This window comes from Arachis stenosperma, chromosome 9, assembly GCF_014773155.1.
Source record: "Arachis stenosperma cultivar V10309 chromosome 9, arast.V10309.gnm1.PFL2, whole genome shotgun sequence".
In the NCBI taxonomy this organism is placed as follows: domain Eukaryota; kingdom Viridiplantae; phylum Streptophyta; class Magnoliopsida; order Fabales; family Fabaceae; genus Arachis; species Arachis stenosperma.
Window position 1 is genome coordinate 10,152,505 of NC_080385.1, and position 20,968 is coordinate 10,173,472.

At 32.4% G+C, this 20,968-nt stretch overlaps 1 long non-coding RNA gene across 1 annotated transcript; it reads left to right on the forward strand.

The window, feature by feature from the left end:
• The first annotated feature begins 5,797 nt into the window (after nucleotides 1-5,797).
• Nucleotides 5,798-20,831, forward strand: LOC130951879 (uncharacterized). Its single transcript, XR_009074136.1, has 3 exons — nucleotides 5,798-5,986; nucleotides 9,478-9,613; nucleotides 20,738-20,831. It is a non-coding gene; the product is annotated as an uncharacterized LOC130951879 (long non-coding RNA).
• Nucleotides 20,832-20,968: the final 137 nt, after the last annotated feature.

Below are 20,968 nucleotides of genomic sequence, written 5' to 3' on the forward strand. Positions count from 1 at the left end.
TTATAATTATGTTTCCAGAGGAGGCTTTTTGGGCTAAGGTTAAAGTTCTCAAGGAATGTGATGATGGCTATTGAAGTTGAACAATGAGAAGAGAGAGTGAAGAAGAGTGGAAGAGAATCAAGCAAATTGCTTGCATTGCAAGAATGGGGTAGACAGAGTTTGTAATAACAGAATGAAGGAAAAAAAAGAATAAAATCTGCATGGCATGTACTCAACAATATATATCAGCTGGAGGACATACTTCTATTGCTTATAATTCTGTTATCTATAATTTTAGTTGTTTTTGGCTAAGAAGAGGAACCGTTATCAGCTTGCTTGTCTAGTCTTATAAGATAGCGGGATTTCCTTGGGTATTACATGAATTAGACTAAATAAAAGAGAAAAATTAGTACAACTAGACGTTCTTTAAAAATTGTTCATTATTCAGCCTTTAGAAGAGAGAAAAACTAAAAAACAAGTAACTTCTTATAAAAAATAAGTAACTCTTATAAAAGTAGATATTTAAATTAATTGAATAATATTATTTAAATAAAGAATTTGAATAAATGCTAAAAATTTAAAGAACAAGTAACATTTTTGGAGAAAAATATACCTACTATGATATGCCTTAATTTCCATTGCCAACGATTACCTGCCACTGTAAAATTAGACATTAGTACGTTCACTAAACATAAACATACGAATTGAAAATATCAAACGGTGTGTTTGGTTTGTGTTCCTAAACATTACGGACAGAGAGACACAAAGATAATGATGCAGATAGTCGTGTCTCTGTATTGCATTTAGCTATAGTTGACAAAAGTTAAATATGCCTCTACGTCATATTCATTTAGAATGGACAACACAGCAACATAAACAATGATTAAAATGATCTTTTCTTAATAAAATAGTTAAGATGGAGAGAAATAGAAAAATGGAAAACTAGAAATTATGTATAAGGAATCAGGACACTTTGATTCAAAAAAATTTATTAAGCAGGAGAACTTTATATTTGATCTCACTCCCTCTTATTGAGCTCTTGCCATGCATCAATTCTTTCTCTTCTTCCCGGGAACAAGAAACCTTAGCACATACAGCTGTTTGGAGGGACCAGCTGACCGCCATCACTCTCTTCTTTATCTCTTCTCCCCTTTCTTTCCTATGGTACTTGCAGTATTTGTTGTTTTATGTTTTTTATGGTTTAGTTTTAGTTTTCTGTACTCCTTTGTGGTGTTTTCTCCCTTTTGTGTGTCTTTTTTACCAAGGTATTGTAGTATATATCTTTTGGACACCAGAGAAATATACATTAAGGGAAGATTGTTGTCTATGAAAAAGCATTCAGATAAACAAAAGTTCAGCTTATTTATACTAATATTGATAATATTTTTTTCATTAATTCTTTATTCATTCACGTGTATATTTATAACAAAAATATTTATTTTCCAATTTTTATGACCTGACCAATGAAAGCATAGTTATAGATTGGGATCAAGTTGACTTGGTCAAAAAATAGGTCACTAAGTTAATCGGTCAACCAATGAGTTGTTGATTGAACTTTTTTAAAATATAATTTAATATCAGTGACATAATATATTTAAAAATAGTATGTATAACAAGAAATAGAGGATTTGGATCCTCTAAAGTTTGAATTTCATCTTAGAGAGTAAAGTGTGATCTCTCACCATTTGTTTTATAGGTGGGGCCAAGAGTAAATATGAGAGAAAAACCATTCAAAGGTAGAAGATCACATTTTATCCTCTAAAATAAAAATTTAAAATTTAGAGAATTCAAATCCCAAAAAATACCTTGGCCTAATGATTGTCAAATTATAACCGGTAAATCAACAAAAAAATGATACTCATAAAAATATTATTTCATTATAAAAATTATTTTAATATATAGATAAAGATTTATATATAGTCTTTATGTAAATTTGATATTTGAAAACTGTTAAATAATAATATAATCAAACTTATTAAATTATTTAATTATTTTCAAATATTAATTTTATATAAAAATAACTAAATATGAATTTTTACTACATAGGTGAATCATCACAACACTACTTTTGTATATATACACAATAAAAAAGTATAGGAAGTCAATGAATTTAGTGTATAATGTGTATAATAGGAGATAAAATTAAAATTAATGTCAAATAATAATTAATTAATTAATTTTTAATAATTTTTATTTAAAAATTCAAAATAAATAGAGGCATGTCATGCACTCCTTAGAAACCACATAGTTGACCTGAAACCCCACCTCTAAAGCTGCATACAGAGCATTCACACCACCATCAGGGGAAGGAGTGCTCTCGTCCGCCGGAACTTGCTTTCGCCGCTGGCATTTCGGCAGCTCTACATTCTGTTGCAACAACTCATCTTCCCCACCAACGTAGTATACACCATCAGTCTGATTATTCTCCGATCCGCAGGTAAAGTTGTTCACAGAAGAAACTACCTCCGAGGGACAATCGTAGAATATGGTGATGTTATGGATAGTTTTGGCGTACCAAAAGAGGGGACTAAGGGAAAAGTCCAAGCGGGGGGAGCAAACATCATACTCTTTTGGCACCATTGTCATGATGTGAGCTTGGGTATTAATGTCCACCACTTCGAATTATTGTGACCCCATTGAAATGGATGTATGGTCAGAGTTGTACCAGGTTAGGTTGAATTGGTGGCCGCCGCCGCAGTAAAAGGGTCGGGTATTTCCCCAAAATGGGTAGTATAGGTCAGGCAGTCCTCCACACTTGTATGGCTGCTGGCTACAAAGTTGAGACAGGCATGGCGGCAAAGCTGTTAGCAATAACATCCACAAAGAGATGGTAAGCAGCGTATATATATGCCGCTTATGCATATTAATCTGATCAATTCTTATAACCAAAACTTGGGTATGCAACAGCAGCAACGATTAGGTTTTTGCCTTTTGGACCGAGATATATCGGACTGGGGATATGGCGAGAAATCGAATAAAAATACCACTTACGTACTAAAATTAAATATAATGTTTTGTCTATAACTTATTTTGCTGATTGATTTTAATGTATACTAGAGTACCACCCGCGCTATGCGCGGTTATATAATTTATCTATATGACTAATCAATCATAAAAATTGATATTAAAGAAATAAAGAAAAAGTCAGGGATTAAACACAATGATATAAGCATGTGTAATAATAAAAGTCAATCCTTCAATTTAAATATGTTAATGTATGTCCAGAAGCTTCACTTCTTTACGAATAATAATTGTCTAGTTAGTTGCATTATAACGTAATTTATTTTTTCGTTTAAATTATTTTGAATTTCATTATTTTATTTGTTGGTGTATGATTATATTTTTTATTATCTAAACAAAGTGGAACAGATGACAGTTAAAAATAATTTATAATGCTATTTAAATTGTGATTTCAATTTATAAAAAATGTGTGAAATATAATTTTTTATTTGTAAATTTTGTTTAATCAGTTATATAATTAAATTGTAAAAATACCACTTAACAGTTAGTGTATTATAGTTATTCATTCTTTTTATATCAATCTTATTTAAAAATCAGGATAATGGTCCTACTTATATTTTGAACTACAAATATTCTATTGTACTAATATAGTATATAGTAAATAGTTACTTTACTATGAATTTCTTTAATTTGATAATCATCAATGTATAGTATAGAAAAACAACTGAAAGATCAGTATTTTTAATATACCTAAAACTCTTTTTATCGTATATAATAATTGTAATAATATAATAATTTCATAATAATTATAGTAATATAATAATATAGTGCCAATACGAATAGTAATATAGTATGTACTAATATAGCATATGATAATTTTAAAATGCATTTGCATACAAAATGGGAATGACAATGCATGGAACTCACTTAGGTGTCAGCTCTTTAATTCATTATATTTTTTTTATGTCATGTGTCACTCCAATAACAAAAAGCCCAATTAACTTATAAAAAAGACATGTTGATATTTTGACAGATGTCAACTATTTGTAATAATTTTTGATAAAAGATTACACATGTCCTCCTATCTTCTCCTTTCTTCTTCTAGTAGATCACAGATGTGTGTTGATTATATCCTATTACCCTCTCTACCTCCCATTCATTTAATGAAAATTAATTCTCACCTACCGTTTCACCGAATGGGTGCCACTAAATCAAGATGACCCACTATATATAATGGGTAGCTGCAGATACTTGTAATTATAATCACTTTGAAAGAATCCTTTTATTTCCTTCGAAAATGAAATTTCAGAATCAATCATGTATTGTTGAATGCGATATCACTAAAGATGTTGAAAAAACTCGCTCAAGGCTGGCTTGAACACAGTTTTGGGGGAAAAAGCTTGCATGCATCAGGTACGATTCAGTGATCGGTTTGAAAGTTCTTTGGGATCTGCATTTTCATATTACAATTGTAAAAGGCGTTAACTTTTGTATGTCTGTTATGATTTCGTAATGTTTGAGTTTAATTATGTGTTCCAAAATGATCAGATTGGCCCAGCCAAAAAAATGGTGGGGAAAAAGATCACCGAAACTTAATTGAGGTGATGTGTGATATCTTTATTAATTTACTTTTTAGTCTTGATTATTGCTAATATATTATCGAAAACCGTATGCTGGTTACCATTCGATATAACTGATCCTGATATAAGTGGATACAAACAATTTGTTGTTTGTAAAAAATAACCATTGAAAAATTGTTATAATTAGTAGATGCGTTGGTAAAATTGTGATCTGATTAAGCTTCAACTATTTTAAGTTTAATTTATGGTGGTGTTACTATTTGGTTGTGTGCGTTGGTGTGTTTCTTCGGGTGAAGAGAAATTTTGATGACGTTTTTGTCTCCTTGTTGAAGCTTCGTTTGGGTGAAAATGCGGCTCAAAAGATAAAAATAAATTGTGGTCTTGGAGGTTCAATGCTACCTGTATTCGTTTTGGACAGGTTCTTTTCCCTTTTCTTGAAAGTTGATTTTTCTTAATTTCATCTATGTCTTCTATGATGCTCATAATAGTAATTTTGATATTCTTGTTATGGCTGTTCTCCTTGTTGAGCGTTGATTTGAGCATAGATGCTGCTCAGGAGATGAAAAGGGATTCTGAACTTCAATAAGAGATTTTGATATCTAATGCCAGTTGTGTTCGCTCTGAACGGGGATTTTTCCATTTATATTATATTATAATCACTTTCCATTATTTTGCGAGAATGAATCAAATGCAATGTTCTATTTTGAAGTTGAATAAAATGCAGAGAGTAATCTGCTGGTGTTGTTAGTTTTGGCTTGTGTGCATTGGTGTGTTAGTTCGGTTGAAGAGTAATTTTGATTGTAATTTCACCGTTGATTTCCTTTGAGTGAGAATGGATTTCAAAAGATGAAATGAAATTCTGAATTTATATCAGATCTGTGGAGCTCTGATGCTGTTGGAGAAGTGTTATTCCTTTTTCAAGTTATGTTAAGTTTCCTTTTTTCTCTCTCTCTTTATGATGCTGTTGGTATTCTTATGTTAATTTAAGTGAGGATCTTGCTGATTAAATGAAAATAAGAGATCAGATTGGATTTCTAATTCTACTTGTCAATTGGTTTTTAAAAATGTGTTTTCCATTTATATTATTTTATCAATTGAAAATGATATAAAGCAGAGGCTGAAACGAAGAATCCTTCTAATGTAAGGCTTGCCAAATTTGCTGGTATAGAGAAAGACAACTATGATATGGTCCAACGAAATAAGTTTGATCATGTATGCAATATAGTTATGCAGAGGTTTAAATTAAATAGCCATCATCTTTATATGTTAAAGTAACTCTTGAAGAATGAGTAGCCATCATCTTTTATATTTTAAAGTAACTCTTGAAGAATTAGTTGTTAGCGCAATGTATCTTCTATCTTGTTTTCCATAAATTATCCGTGTGTTTGATCATCGTTGCTCTAAATTGTTGTGCAGCTTAGGAAGTTACCAAACCAACTATACTCAAGATCTGCGAAATGTATTGTGTAAGTATTATGACATATCTTATACCCTCCTTTTAGTGCATGAATATCTGAAAGAAGATATCCTTATGAATATCTGAAAGAAGATATCCTTTTGAATCATTGTGTCTGTCCATTCTTGTTTGACACAACGGTAGCTTGCTATAGACTATCTAATTTAATGTATAAAGGAACAAATATATAAATAACCAAGACTTTCTAATTTACTGTATAAAGGAACAAATATATAAATAAAAATGGGTTAACACTCATATATTTCGAGTTTTGGTTTAGCGTATGTGTTTGCTAGAATGGTTTTTTGCCAAGCAGGTGCTTGGTTTAGTGTATGTGTTTGCTAGCACGTTTTTTTGCCAAGCAGGTGTTTATATATATATGTTACTCTTGAACGGTAGCATTGTTATGAAATTTTATATAGTCTTCTGCATAACCACAGATAATTTTTTCATATTATGGATGTTAAATTCTGATAAGAGTGATTGCCTCAAATGTTATAAAAAGACATTTTTAAGAAAATAACTTTATCAAATAATGGATAATAAAGTTATATCCTCACAGTTCTAACAAATTTTAAATTTAGACTTCATATATTCTGTTTCCACTCGCACTAAAGTTAACATGACTCGACTTATGAAATGGTAACTAATGCTCTTGTGAAGTCATAAAAATAGAAATGCACCATCTTTTGACTTATGAAAGGCCAACTAATGCTCTTGTGAAGTCATAAAAAACCAAAATGCACCATCTTGAGGTCAGATTGATCGAGGGGATACTATATAGTTGTTCTACTTGTGTGACTCCTTTTCTGGGGGTTTAATATGAAAGTCACCTGAAATAAAGAAAGAGAATGCTACCTTTTTTAACTTTTAGTTAGAAAAAATCACTAAATGTGACATGAGTTCTGTCGATGAATTTGAATGAACGACATCTGAGCATATACTTTTCACATGTTTAATGCCAACCTAACTGATTTACTTGCTAATATAGTAGAATTAGAGCTATTTCTGCAAGCGGTTGTGAACTTTAATTCCAGAATGTCATTTTTTGGATTCTTGCGCTCTTTTTCTACTCAACATATCTGGTGTGAAACTCTCTTTCTACTCAGCATATCTGGTTTGAAAATATCACCTGCAAAAACAATGATCTGTTAGGTTAATTATGATGGATTTGTGGTATATTGTTATAAGGATGGTCTGCCATCCCATATGGAGATCATTGTGAATTTCTTTTATGCACATTACAAAATGCGCTTATATATATATATATATATATATATATATATATATATATATATATATATATATTCGAATGGAATTTATTCTGATGGAATGCTACATTTAATACCTTACTGATCCTATATGTTCGCTTTAACTTGATTGACTAACCCACAACCAAGAATTATAAATTGATAGGCCTACCTAAAAACCATGAAATTAGAACATATCCATATATTAAAAACATATGAGGATCTTGAACTAAGAAGCATGCAATTGGGACATACCTTATGGGTGGTACTCGCATAATAAAACTACTTATTCAACGTTTGTAAATACTTCTTTGAACACCACATTGTTGTTTCTTTCTTCTCTTTTTCTTCATGACATATTATGATCTTGAGCCCTCTTTTATTGGTAACTCTTGAAACTGTAACATATAGTTGTCCATGTGTGAATACAGGCTTTTTTAATATCAAACCAACATGTGACAACGACTGCCCTTGACTCTTGTTAATTGTCATTGCATAAGAAACCATGATAGGAAATTGTCGCCTTTGAAATTTAAATGGTATCCTATGATCAGAAGGGGTTAGGGTCATTCTAGGAATAAACACTTTTTGGCCAGCTCCTTGCCCTGTTAAACTTTTTGCTTCTATTATGTGCTTTCCAAGTTTGGACACAACCAATCGTGTGCCATTACATAGACCTGCTGAGTGATCTATATTCTTAGTAACATGATTGGTGTCCCTACCTTAACAGTTATCTCATGGTTTGGTACTCCTGAGCATCTAATAGTGTTTAGGAACTCTGGTGTGTGAATTGATGCCAAAATATCATTATTTGTTTCAGATTCAGAAACTGTATCAGAACTATAATAAGTCTGAGCTTCGGATGGGTTCAAACTCATCATATAATTGTTTATTTCATCAACCAGTTGTAGTGTCGGTGCGAGGATGGCTTTTGTCTTTTACATGTGAAACACAGCTTGAACCGGAAAATAATTCAGGGTAAGTTGCTTTACATATCGAACTAATAGGATCATCCCAATCATGTATCAATATATCATCTGGGATCTTGATCTTATCAATACCATCTATAGATGATCCACATTTGCCATCTCCAATGCTTAAATCCAATCAGCAAATTCTCTTAAGTCATTGTTTTCACAATTGCTATTGTCCGCTTGTAAGCGCATGTTTCTTGTCAAAGTCAACAGCTTACAACTATCCCATATATATGATGAGTTAATTGTAGCATTGACAATCTCTTGCCTACTACCTTTGGGTATTACTGGTAGTATTTGTCGAAAATCACCTCCAAAAACCACTGTCTTTCCTCCAAATGGTTGTTCCAAGCTTGCAAAATTGTTGAACCTCAAAATATCTCTCATGGTCCTATCGAGTGCTTCAATACAAAGTTTATTGACCATAGGAGCTTCATCCCACACAATAAGCTTAGCTCTAATTATTAATTCAGCCAATGGAGTATTTTGCTTTATGTTGCATGTTGAAAATTCATCCAAATTGAGTGGTATTGCAAAGCGAGAATGTGCCGTCCTACCACCGGGTAATAAGAGGGATGCTATGCCACTTGAAGCAACTGTCAACACGATTTGACCCTTGGACCTAATAGCTGCAGCAAGTGTCTTCCAAAGAAATGTTTTTTCCCGTACCACCATAACCATATAGAAAGAAAACACCACCCTGCCCACTATTCACTGCTGTCATCACTTCTTCATAAGCTCTCTTTTGCTCGTTTGTAAGTTGTTGTACATACACTTCATGTTCAGCAGTCAAAATTCGTTTATCGTACCGAAGCTCATCAGAAATCAACTTATTGTTTTCCCCATTCATAATTTGCATCAAACTTGTATCAATATCAGGGAATGGCATTGATGGAAAATCTCTTAAGCTCTTGTTATAACTCTTGAGTAGTTTTTCAATTTCTATCAACGTCAGATCCCATAATTCTTCATCTGTAATTTGTAACTCTGTTCAACAAAGTGTATACACCGTTGTAAGTAATAGTATGATTTTGAAGAAGATAAACATTTGCAATAAAATACATACATCAATTACATTTACATCTGTCTTATTATGACCGAGATCATTATTTAGTTAAATATACGTTTGTTTTACCTCACGTAGTTGATTATTATATTTCCCAAATCTATATTGGATATTTTCAACTCCGCTATTTGGATGTATATTATCTATATAGCAATATATTTTCAGCTTCTTATGATATCTTCAATGCTTAATAGAATTGGATTTTTTGCAGGGCATATATACAGCAAGATGCAGAATAAGGAAAAAGGATACACCCTATTGTACACTTCGATATAAGCATTTATGACCATGGAGACATTTTGTGCATAGTAAACTTCAGATATAATTTGTGGCTCAACCACCTCGAGGTAAGTATGTCATTTAAAAGAATTTGTTTTGATTCATGTGTATATTATTTTGTTAGTAATGTTTATTGTTAATTTAGGGAATTGTGTCCATGTCTTTTTGTTTTGTATGAGATTCATACTTTATTTTGTGAAGTAAAAATATATTATAATCTGGCACATTCATAAGTCAACTAATATTTATTGATAGAATTATACTGATAGTTGTCTAGTAACATTAATAGTATTGACAAACTGATACAAAGATAAGAACACTTATTTTTCTACAATTAATAATAATAACTATAACAGCATACCTTGATTGTTAAGTAACCTTCTTTGCCGATGAAGAATGTCATCAGATAGCATTCTCCGTGTGTTTTCCCATACATGTTCCGGCCTAGCCATCGAGTTAGAAACAGAAGTGTTGCATAAAGCCTTCTTAAGTATTCTCCTGAGCCCCAGTGACTTGCTTCCTCTATAGCATCAATATATTCTTTATCATCAGCCAAAAGTCCATATGCATAGCATGCATCTCGAAATGTCGAGTAGATAACACCATCAATAGTTCTAATTTGTTCATAACTGGTAGGTCCTCTAACAAAATTTAGAAGTAGTCTTAGGTAGTAAATTTCTCCTGATCCTGGAGGTACAAAGAAAATACGGCCAATAACTACATGAGATTTTCTTGGAAACCATTTTCTAGTATTAGCCTTCCATACAAACTTAGAAGGAAATTCCACATACGTCAAAGATCGAGCTTCTGGGTATTTTTTGTTTGCCTCGAACCATCCTAAGAACATGGATTCTTTCACAGACTCTTTCCTAGCAACGTCATCCAGGTTTTCGTCTTTGAATATCACTGGTTGTTCACCAGGAAGGTGAAAGCCTAGCCTTACCACAGAAGGGTTCCTATAATGAATGCTATACCCGAAAATTCTCCATGCAGCTTCACACGGGGATATGTACCTACAATCATAATACATACTAACTTCATCACACTGATCATTATCCGCATCACTTGTGGCACTTTTGTAAAATGAAGCTGTAACACGGTCGTGGCCTTTATTGACGTATTTAAATAGATACTTAATCGATCTTGACTGGTTACCCATTCAACATTTATGTGAGCACCATATTTCAATAATAACTTCCTATTGTGAGGCACGACATATCGATTGTCAAGTTCCACACCTGATTTGGTTATTATTTTGCCATCATCCCTGCGCCTATAAACCGGATAACCGTCTTCATCAATAGTAGTACTCGCAACAAATCTCTTAGGAAAGTGCCTCATGCATTGACCATTTTCCATGCAGGGTGAATCTTTCCTAAAACTACCACATGGACCATGCATCATGTGCTTTTCCACTGCTTCGTATATAGTGGATCGTTGACCTTGTCGGGTATCTCAGCACTTATGATCCGGTCTATGTCTTCTCCCGTTGGAAACTTGTCATCATGATATAGAAATAACAGAATATGTGCATGAGGGAGACCGCGCTTCTGAAACTCGATTGTATAGACAACTGCAAAGGAGATTATGTACAAACACATGTATACAGGTTCTTAGACATTGTGTACTTCCCATTAGTTAATACAGGAGATGCTTTTACATAGTTATATGATGAAAAACGACAAGGCTGGTTAATTTCATAACTGATTGTCTCTTTATTCATACAAATCTAGCAAGCTTTTTATAATTGAATGGAATTCGCAATTTGTAAAGTTTCAAAAACTTCACTGGAACTGAAATATATAAAAAATGTAGCCATCTTAGGCTGCAAGTGAATTAAACAGTAATTTAGTTCCCTATTTTTATAGTTCCATATTTCTTTTCATCCAAAATCTTCACATCACACATTTAATTTATAAAGGGTCTTGTGTATATGTGTTAAGGTATTTTTTGGAAATAGAAATTTCTATTGTGGATTTGTTTAATAACGTGTGATAGAAGAAGTTAATTTTTATTGTATAAAATGATTGGTTGCATAAAAAGTCAAAATATCTCCACAACGAACATACATGTATTGGAAGAGGTAAAAACATGCATATTAATATTAAAGAGCTAAAAAACATGCATATTAATATTAAAGAGTAGGTAACAGGATATTGTTTACCTGCACTAACGCGCCCAAATATTTGGTTCTTTCTGATGTCTTGGATAAGTTTGTCCAACTTAACTTTGAAAGCTCTACATACCATGTCTGGTCGGTCTTCTGCATGTAGTTCTCTATTCTTAAGAAAATCTTCTAATTCAGGCCATTTCGGATTACATGTGAATGTAAGAAAAAGGTCTGGATAGCCAACCACCCTGCAAATCGCCATTGCATCTTGGTAGTTTTGTATCATGTACCTAGGCCCTCCCGTGAATGAAGAAGGCAGGATGATACGTTTTCCTCTTGACGCAGGTCTAGTTTCCCCACTTAACACTGCTTCGGATAAGCCCTTGTACATTTCACACCTAAACTTTTCTTGATCAAGCCGAATGTAATTTAGTCTGGCTGACTCAATCATGGAGAATCCGTCTACCAAGAATTGCTGAAATAACCTTCTTGAATAGAGCAATGGAGATGCATCGGCTAGCCTCTCTTGGATCCTGAACGCAAAAAAATCCTTCATTGAGACTCTTGCCTACCTTATCTTCTTTACCACTTTTTTATTTAGAGGAATGTCTTCCTTGAACCCATCCTCTCCATATGGAAACAATAAAGGGTACTGCAATGCCAATAGGCTGGATTTAGCTGATTAATTCGTTGTAGCCTCCCACTATGTGTTTCAACGACAATGTCTCTATCAGTTTTGGCAAAATCAAAGTCGCCTACTATCAGCGCAGCAACTCATTAGTGGATGGTAGGTTATCGCCTACCATCTTTACCCCGTTTGCCAAACAACTCAACTTCACTGTGGATGTGTAGTCAGGTCCTATAGACTCCCGAACCATTCGAAATGCCTTGACCAACACGTTGTTATCGTCCAACATCTTCTTCAAATCTCTAACAATATCATGTATTTTGTTGTTGTCTTTCCTCTGTATCATGTTCAATCATTTTCGAAATTTATGTAATTGTGTTAGTAAATGAATAGTTTCATATTGATTTAATCATAATAACCATGGCCATATTTAATTTCGTTACGCACCTTATCACTGCTATACGATTTTGAATTTCATTTTGTATCGTACACATATAATTGTGCAAATCTTGCCATGCACCCCTCTTCGGGTATAAGGCTACCCATCAGATGATAATTCTCTCCATATAGAATAAACGTGCGTGGCCCTTTGCTTTTTGTTATAGTTCGATCAATCTTGGCACCCATCGAGGTGAATTGGAACATAGAGTTATAAGTCCTAATGTTCTCACGGAAATGCTTGCTTTTGATGTCATCGCCATATAACAACTCATACAAAACCTTGGGTGCTTCTTGGAGCTGAGGAATTTCAACTTGTCCTCCTCTGCAACATTCTATTAAGGTAGGTTATTTTCGGCCATATACCTTCGTTAGGATTATTTGGAGGCGTGTTTGTGCATGCGTCATTAGTAGCTGGTCGATTTGCTGCATAATAGATGAAGTCAAGATATAGTTTTGAGGAAAAAGTTATCTTGTGTCACTTGGTTAGATTATTCCTCCAAAAAGTCTGTTACGTTTATGCATATATAGTATTTGGCATTCTGTAAAAGTAATTGATGAAACAAATGTTGCTTATGCTCATTAAATTAAAAATGAATTTTGACTGACTTAACAAAAAAAACTTCAAGAAATTCAAAAAACTATCTTTTGAAATTTAATTTTGATAAAACTACCCTTGAAAAAATATTGTTACCAAACCAAATCTTTGTGTTGAATTATTTTAAGTATGTTATATTTGGTCTATTAAGTAAATAGTATATTCGTCATTTTAAGGTTACTTAATTATTAGGTAGCCTTAGTTTAAAGGAATGTAAACTAAATCCAATGCATAACCACTGAAAAGTTGAAGCTGGAACATTTTTGTATTCTATTAAAAAATTTTGGATCGTCAATAATTTTTAATATTTGGTTTGACAAAATATCTGTATTGTTTAAAGATAACCTTTTTTAACTGGTTTACTTATTTGGAGAACTTTGTGGGAACTAAATATTCTTGTTCATTTTGTTCAACAAAAAAATGTTTTACATTAATAGAAAATTAAATTTTAAAAGGTAAATTTGATAAGCTAGTTGCTTTGAATAAAAGGCCGTAAAATCCAAGCTTTTGTGTTTGTGAGAATCACTTTAGGTGTTCATTGATTTTTTTTAACATAATAGCCAATTTTGCTAAATAATTTTACTTTATTACTTATGCAGAGTGAGTTTAAAGGAATATGAAGTAAATCCAATACATAACCACTTTGAAGTTGAAGCTAAGACATTTTTTCTCAATTTTTTCTAATTAACACTATTAATTAGGAATCCTTCTCTAATATCGCCACTTAATATTGTATATAAATTTTCTTACCCATTGCTACGTTACTCTTGTCCACGGAGCCACCCTCGTCATGACCTAATCCATTTGAATTTGAATTAAAAATTTGTGGCAATCTAGTTTTTGCTGTGGTTCTAAGTGAGGTTGGAGTTCGCGTATTCATCCTGGAATATGTTTCTGCAATAAATTTTTTCAATTGTAAATATGGTAGTAAGATTTGAGTGTATATTTAGTTTATAGTTGAGAACTAAATAGTCTCGAAGCAACAACCCCTAAATAAAGGAAGATTATCAACTGAGTGTGTGTACCATGTGTGAGAAGATTTGATGCCCCCAGGACTATATGCGTTTGGATAGTAAACTTAAAATTATCTTTTGAAATATCTACTTGGACCATACCGTTTGCATCAATTTCGTTAAAAATTATTGTACTCAACATAACTACTTGGAACTAACCTGATCGAGTATTCACATTTCTTTTTTAGCCAGCTTAAGAGCCCTTTCCCTCCTGCAAATTTTCGTCGTCTCTGCACTTATGTTACCTATAGGGTTCACACAATACATGTCATTTCCAAGCTTACATCCACAAACTTTTTATCTGCTGACTTCATAAAACCCCGTATCCGAGATTGCTATTTTTTAACAGTTTGTCCAGATCTAATATTCATAATATGACTTATTATTACGAAAGACAGTTCAACTGTTGGAAAGTTTACATATCCGGGTCTAATAATCAAGTGGTGACACTAAATTATGAAAAACAGTACAACTTTTTGGAAAAATATATAGAAAATGAGTTAACCATATCAAATATCTAGCCTATGGAATGAGCACCATGACCACTGCCACCACACACTCATGATAAATTGCTATAGTAATTGATGGGGACCTTTTGGACGTACCTAAGCTGCCGGAGTCTATGTAGTGGTGTTTTGCAGTATCATAATTTTCCTTATCCTTGTAATGAGTTCCATAATGAGTTTCTTTCCTTTTCTAAAATTTCTGCATAGAAATTGAGTATAAAGTGAATCCATTTTGTACAATTTGCTAATCTAAAGAACTTCAAATGTTATGTTACTCGCTGCTTCATTGTGCCCTTTTCTTTTCTTCTACTGTAACACTTGAGATAGAAGACCTTGAGCTTCTTCCAGTCATCCTTTGTTCAAGTTTATCTGAAAAAAAAGTCCATCTTAGGTTTTTGAGGCATGTTGATATCCCATACACAGTTACATAGCATATTCCATATACTTCAGAATATGATGAACCTTATTAAGAATACTACCAAATTTTCGTCTTTAGGATATTATCTAAGTGGACATTATATAGTGATGAACATTGCACAGATTTCACTATTTTTTATTAAAAATTTACGCACCTGATTCTTGTGAAGATGAGCTATGGAAGATTTGCTGCAGAGGTACTCGAGTGTACAATGTCCTCTGAGAGTCTGATTGTGATGTCTTCAACTTCTTTCTCTTGTCATCCATGATAATTCCTTTTACACCTAGATATGAATGAGGAGTTTGGTCCATTTAACAGTAGTCCTACATATAACTTCTAGTTTAAAGTAGCACACACGGTCAGCCACAGTATTTTGTTAGCTACAATGTATTGTTGAAATTTCTATGGTTTGGATATTTTGTTAGACGTCTTCACTCACTAAAGAAACCTAAACTACTATCTCAATGCTGGTGTTATCTTTGTTTCTTATATGCCCCACTGTATTTTTTTTCCCTTGCCTCTTGACCTAGTTTTAGGTTGATTAATTTTTTGATTCACCACTATATCGTGCTAATATCTACATTTATGGTTTAATTCAATTTGCATTAATATTCTGGTTTTAACCATATTGTTTTTATGAATTATTGATGTAGATCATTCTTCGTGCTAATATCTGCATTTATGGTTTAATTCAATTTGCATTAATATTCTGGTTTTAACCATATTGTTTTGATTCCTTCTTTGTGGACTACAAAAACACAATATATAATAACTAAAAAGATCCTGTTTTTTTAGGGGTAAAGTTTATCTTTTAATTATTTATTCATTTTTGACTTCTATTTTGACTCTTTTGATATTATAAACTTGACCATTTAAAATGTTTTAAAAATTTCTATTATCCAAGGTTACTCCTTTTGTGTTATGTTTGATAGCCTTTTTATACCCTCATGTTGCCTTTAATATCTAAGTAGTCAACTTTCTTAGTAATTTAGCCTCCATTACAGTTTATTATCCTACTATATTTGTGCTGGCCAAGCTTATTGTAACTATTTGCAAAAACCGTTTCCAAATGGTTTATATTTCTTTGTGTTTAACTTAGTTACTATCGACTGTATGAGCTCAAATTAAAAATGCGAATTATGCTTTCAGAGATCTATTATTGTGGACACACTCGCAATATTGGTGTTACAACCAAATCTTATAACTATTTATATTAATGAGTAGATACTAAGCCAAGACACTCTAGGAAATCACACTAAGCAATGACCTAATACACTATAATATAATACCCTGCAGATTATATTCGCTTTCTTATAAAATATTGTAACTCAAGAGTTTCTTTGACAAAACCAAACACAGAACCAAGACAAATAAGAAACTAACTATCATCATGCATCCACTATAACAACTGAGGATGCTCTGACCTAAAACAAATACAATGACATAGATAGACACAACAATTTTTTTGGAAACATAAGCTTGGTTACACAATATAGAGACTTTCAGAGTGCATGGTCAGGACTTGACGTGTACATTTTGTTGCCAAGTACGGTGCATCAGGTGCTCCCTCCTAGCTCCGTTCCACTTAAGTCTTGAAAGCAAAAGATCTGTCCTATCAGCATCATTGGATCCCCCAAAACGACTCCTACACTCCATGATGGAAATGATATCCTTTCCGATGAACATAGATGGATTGTAAGGAATGCCAAGTCCTGTAACTCGGATCCTCTTATCCCAATTAAGCTTGTCCTGTCCATCATGTGTAATTTCCCAAACTATAACTTCCCTTGAGAAGCCTATATTACGATAGGATATAAAACCAACCCCATCATGCAGATTTGTAAGAGAGTGATAGGTTGATCTTGCATCAATTGGAATAATGCTTTCAAAAAACTGCCTTTGTATCATGGAGAAAGATATTATCAGTGATGGTTCAGTGAAGTTGGTTCCTTCCCAGCCAATCCAGTAAACAATTCCATCAACAATGATAGATTTTGGCCCCAACTTTTTGCACGTGGGAATGATCCGGAATCACACCAGTCATTCTCAAATGAACAATATAGACTCCAGCCCAAGGTGTATGTAATGGCGCTTAAAGACATGCACAATTCGATACTCCATGGAATCATACAAATACCCAAATGCAAAAACTGAAACATGATGACGGTAGTGTTTTTTGGACTCATCAAATACATATTTCATCATTCCAGTGAGTGGATTCCATATGAGTAGACTTGAGTTAAGTCCTCCTTGAGATAATTTTATACAAAGAACTCCATGGTCTGAGCCAATAAGTGAGTAAAAACCAAGTTGGTTGATCACAATTGGAAGGTTTAGCTGCGAGTGCACTCCATCATTTACATCAGCACGAATGAACCATTGAGAATTTTCGTCTGCTGGAGGATTCCCAACACCAACAATGACATTGATGTTTTGACCCTTTTGTTCAGCCCAGTTCTGCTTCACAAAGTATGGTGTGTTAAGCCTGAAATTCCAAGACTTGTTGAGTGTCCTACACCTGCCAACAGTCTTAGGATCAGCCTTAGTTAAGATCTTCCATACTAAGTCATCACCAAGATATGGTAATGGATTTTTTTTGGAGAAATGCCACTCATTTGTGAAATGCAGCTTGTAAATTTCTTAGTGAAGTTTCTAAGTAGAGAGGAGTGTTTATGTTTTGTTCTTGTATCCATTGGATTAGATGTCGTTTATATATAGAATGATAGGAGTGTATTTCATGCAATCCTAAATCTATTATGAAGGGTTTAGAGTACTTCATAATACATATATTCCTTTTCTTATTTACTTTTTGTCCAAGGTCTATAACAACTATCTACTACATGGCTACATGCATCGATACTTGCATCATATGTGTATGGTGATTTCCAATACCATGGCTTTGCTTTGTTATAATCTGTCGATGCTTTATTATATTGTTAACCTAAAACATGAAACATGTTAAGTGATGTGATATAACATCTAGTTTGCACATTTAACCAAGAAGATATACACATTGCCATTTGCTGATTCTCCTTATATAGCTGACTTTTTAACTTAATTATTAATTGTCACTTTTAACCTATAAAGCTATAAAAATAATTGTTTAATTGACCAAATGTGTAGTCTCCAAAAAATTATATAGGGGTTGGTAACTATGTTGATCCTTGCACACATTTGTTATGACTTCGTGCATTGACTAAAGACATAAAAGGCTGATTAGTTGTACAAACAAAACCAGCAAAATTAACTTTCATTTTTGTATTTGAATGCTTAGAAAAGTAAAAAAAATTTTTGGCTAATGTATACATATTTTATATATATGATTACTTATATGTATTGTTGTGCAATGTGCTTTGATTTGACTAAAGAAAAAAGATTAATTATATGTCTAAAGAATGCCAGCAAAATTAGCTTTCATTTCTTATATTTGAATGCTTTGAGAAGCAAAAGAACTTTTTGGTTAATGTATACATACTTTATATATATGATTACTTAATATGTATATGTCATAATGATTTTACTGCTATTCTGTATATCCTCTTTAAAAAAAAAACAGAATTTGATAAGAATGGGCTAAACTCTTGGTAAAAGTCAATGGGTTCGAATATTAAAACTATTAATGTGGAATCGTGCTTGGATCACTGGAAATAAATGATAGTCATTATGATTTGATTGCCAGTCTTATGTGTTTTACGACTATTTAATCTTATTTATCCTGCTCCATAAAACTTAGTAAGATCCCTCTTTTGCAGCTTAAAGCATCTTGGTGAAGTTTTTAATAGAGAGAAGTGTTTATGTTTGTGTTTGTGTCCATTGGACTGGATGTCATTTATATACAGAATGATACGAATTGTATTTCATGCAATACTGTAGCTGTTTTAAAGGGTTTAGTCAACTTCATAAAGTGGGGCATTTTGTTTTTTTATTTACGTTGTAGTTGATTAGTCTATAACAATGAGCATTACAGCATCGATACTTGCATCGCATCTATACAGTGATTTTCAAATGCCCATTGCTTGTTATAATCTGTAGTGATTTTCAAATGCCTATTGCTTTTGTTATAATCTGTCGATACTTACAACAAAATTAGTCTTTATTTTCTTACATTTGAATGCTTAGAAAAGTAAAAAACTTTCTGGCTAATGTAAAGTTACTTTATATATATACTTATATGTATCTATTGTGGAATGTGGTTTGAGTTGACTAAAGAGAGAAGACTGATTATATGTATAATCCAAACCAGCAAAATCAGCTTTCCTAAGAAGATAGTTGCATTAAATCTAAGTGTCAGCCTTTATTTTCTTACATTTGAATGCTTAGAAAAGTAAAAAAATTTTCTGGCTAATGTAAAGTTACTTTTATATATATGATCTTGAATGCTTAGAAAAGTAAAAAAACTTTCTGGCTAATGTAAAGTTACTTTTATATATGATTACTTACTATATCTATTGTGCAATGTGCTTTGAGTTGACTAAAAAGAGAAGACTGATTATATGTATAATCCAAACCAGCAAAATCAGCTTTTCTAAGAACAATAGTTGCATTAAATCTAAGTGTCACCCTTTATTTTCTTACATTTGAATGCTTAGTCTTGTAAAAAACTTTCTGGCTAATGTAAAGTTACTTTTATAAATATGATTACTTAATATGTATCTATTGTGCAATGTGCTTTGAGTTGACTAAAGAGAGAAGACTGATTATATGTATAATCCAAACCAGCAAAATCAGCTTTCTAAGAACAATAGTTGCATTAAATCTAAGTGTCAGCCTTTTTTCTTACATTTGAATGCTTAGAAAAGTAAAAAAATTTTCTGGCTAATGTAAAGTTACTTTTATATATATGATCTTGAATGCTTAGAAAAGTAAAAAACTTCTGGCTAATGTAAAGTTACTTTATACATATGATTACTTAATATGTATCTATTGTGCAATGTGCTTTGAGTTGACTAAAGAGAGAAGACTGATTATATGTAAAATCCAAACCAGCAAAATCAGCTTTTCTAAGAACAATAGTTGCATTAATCTAAGTGTCAGCCTTGATTTTCTTACATTTGAATGCTTAGAAAAGTAAAAAAACTTTCTGGCTAATGTAAAGAGACAGAAGACTGATTATATTATAACCCAAACCAGCAAAAGTTGCTTTCATTTTCTTATATTTGAATGCTTAGAAAAGTAAAAAAAGTCAATTGGCTAATGCATACATACTTTTATGTATATATGATTACTTAATATGTATATGTCATAATGTTTTACGTCTATCTCTGTATATCCTTCGGGAAAAAAATTGATGAGAATGAACAAACTCTTGGTAAAAGTAAATGAGTTTGAATATATTCTTTAATATATTTATGTGGATTCGTGATTGGATTACTGGAAATAGATGATAGTAATTATCTCCTTGGTTGCCATGTTGTGTGTTTAGTGATTTTTTATATTTTTTATCCTGCTCCATAAAACTTAGTAAGATCTTTCTTTATGCAGGTATAATCCTTGTATTGTATAGATGGAGAAATTCTTATTAAGTCATATTATGAGAATTCAATTTGCTTGTGGATCACATCATGATATCTTTTAGAGTCTTAGATATAGCCCTAAAAAAAAAATACAACTAAAATTCAATTGATATTCTCTGTAAAATAACCCTAACTTTCAAATTGATTGAAAAATAACCATAACTTTCCAGGTGCTCTAAATGTGTAAATGCGTTAACTG